The 2,313-nt window shown below is 41.1% G+C and overlaps 1 protein-coding gene across 1 annotated transcript in view; it reads left to right on the top strand.

The window, feature by feature from the left end:
• Positions 1-2,313, top strand: part of LOC107101342 (potassium voltage-gated channel subfamily H member 3-like) — a gene marked incomplete at its 3' end in the record, with an annotated part of 99,710 nt that overhangs the window by 79,938 nt on the left and 17,459 nt on the right. The window lies entirely within an intron of this gene.

The raw sequence follows: 2,313 nt of genomic DNA, 5'->3' as shown, positions 1-2,313 counted from the left end.
GCGAGTGAAACCTTGAAAGCTCGCGAGATCAGGATGGTCTCACCAGGCTAATACGTGAGCGGAGGATGTGGAATGTGGGGGTCAGTCATCCCACATTGAGTATTTTCTTGTGATTGGCTTACGCAAAGGAGCTCTGTGATTGGTGGCAAACAAAAAAATGCATTTGTGTGTCAAAATCCACACACAAATGCAGTGAAGTTTAAAGACTACTTGTACTTTTCAATTTCATTTATAATTGTTTATATAAATACTTTGGAAAATCTGTTTCTTTGTGTGTGAGGAGTTTTTTGTGCATATGTGGATCTTGTCCTGTGCATGTATGAATCACATATGTGTATTTGTGAAAATTGAGACGGATCTATCTCCATACTTGGAGCACACGGCAGAACGATGGTGAGAAACAGATGTGAGGAGGTTTGCCAACAACTAAAACCTGAAGATAAGGGTCGTCGAGTCCTGCGGGGTCACAAACCAAAACACACAAATTCTACGACCAAGTAAGAATATATAGTCATGCACAACATTTCTTAACCGAGAAGCTGCGTTGGAGAGGAAGGCCTATCAAAATCATTCTACAAACTTCATCTCATCCAGGAATCCACACGGTGGCAAATTGAAAGTTCTTCCAGAGAATCATGGACTAAATCTCCTCCACAGGGATGTCAAAGACTTACATTCTGTCCACATGAATATTGCTGTTTAAAACCTTCCATCCCTTTACGCTTTTACCGTAATTCCAACTATATTCAAACAATTTTAAGCATATTTTATAAACATTCTCCCCTAATGACTTTTGTTTATTTCCTGTCTGCACTACATTTCATGTCCTGTAAAAGTTTTTATTGTTTTTGTCTTCCTCCTTGAACATTAATCAGTGATCAGCTCAGTTTCTCATCTTTTCGTTTCTTAAAGGGCCAGCATTGTTTTCTAACTGCTTATCCTTGGTGGATCAACTAACCTAAGGAAACTTGTCTGAAGTTTGAGCTTTGTTGTTTTTCCACCTACATCTCTGAGTGGAGAATCTGAAGCCCTGCAGGCGGTGTGAAACCCTGACTCAGAGTCTGATGAACATGCACAGACACACAGACAGGGAGTTTCCAAGGGCAAAGGAGCAAACTTTAATCCTTTTGACTGTGACCTCAGGCAGCGCTCAAGTTTTCTGTTTCTCTTGTTATATTAAGCAACACACAGCAACATGAGGACACCAAAGAAGCTGAAAACGAGTTTATTATCTAATCTGCTGACTACAGTACCCAGCTCATAAACACATGACCAAATGTCTCCCTTTTCCTTCCCGGGTTTCAGTATATTTCCCCCTGTTTTATTATCTCCTCCTCATCTCTCTTCTTATTGATTATCCCCAGCCTCTCTGTCATTATGCTTTCAGCAGAGCAGAGGTGAAGCGTAGCGGCTCACTCAGTTCTTGTCAGCAGCTCCTCAATGAACTATTCAGAAAGGCTGAGGTAATCCAGGGGACAACAAAGACCAGCCTGCGGTCTGACCTTTCTGCGCCACCAGCTGTGATTCACAATGGTAGACTGATATCAGAGCAAACATACAGTTGACTGTTCTGTCCGTCCGTCACAGAGCTGCTGCTGTGAGGGGGGGGGATTATGTCTTTGCAGCACCATCAATAATTCAAAGACGGAAAAGCAGAAGCTTTCTTGGTGAGAGATAAATCAGCAGAAGAGGGAAGGAAAATGCATGAAAAGTATCTTGGCGGCGAGATTAGGTGGAGATGCTGAGGTGACATTAATCTTTTTTTGTCCAATTCCAACTATAGTTTTGTGTTTTTAGAAATGCAAAAAATAAATAAATGTTATAAATAATTGAACAATGTAATAAGAAAAAAAAACAAATAAAGCAGGTTCATTTTTGATAACTGCAGCTGATCGAAAGGTTAAAACCTTTGCCTTAAAAATGTCTAATAATGTTCAAAATGGCCTTTTTTCCTATGTCAAGTATTCACGCTGCTGTGTCCTTTGGTTGCAGAGTTAAGAAGGTTCTCTGTCTTGAGTGTAGACGGGTTGCTGATCCATGCAGGCAAGGTCTCTGGAATTAGACTTTCCTGTGGTGGTTGAGACTAAAAAAAGGAAATTATAAAGAAGGAAAATGTTTTACCTGCTGACTGTGGCCCAGGAACCATGAGACAGATTCTACCAGAGTAGGAATAAACCAAAAGGCTTTTCCTGGAACCTGCTGGACCGAAGTTGGGTGGAAGCTCCAACTGTTGAATATATATATTAGGGATGGAACAGTTTATGAAAACCGTCCGAACCGTTCGGTTCGACTGTCTCGGTTCGGTTCGCGTGT

Source organism: Cyprinodon variegatus, unplaced genomic scaffold, assembly GCF_000732505.1.
Source record: "Cyprinodon variegatus isolate N-32 unplaced genomic scaffold, C_variegatus-1.0 Scaffold1083, whole genome shotgun sequence".
In the NCBI taxonomy this organism is placed as follows: domain Eukaryota; kingdom Metazoa; phylum Chordata; class Actinopteri; order Cyprinodontiformes; family Cyprinodontidae; genus Cyprinodon; species Cyprinodon variegatus.
The sequence above is the reverse complement of the archived record's forward strand: the minus strand, read 5'-3'. Positions and strand labels throughout refer to the sequence as shown.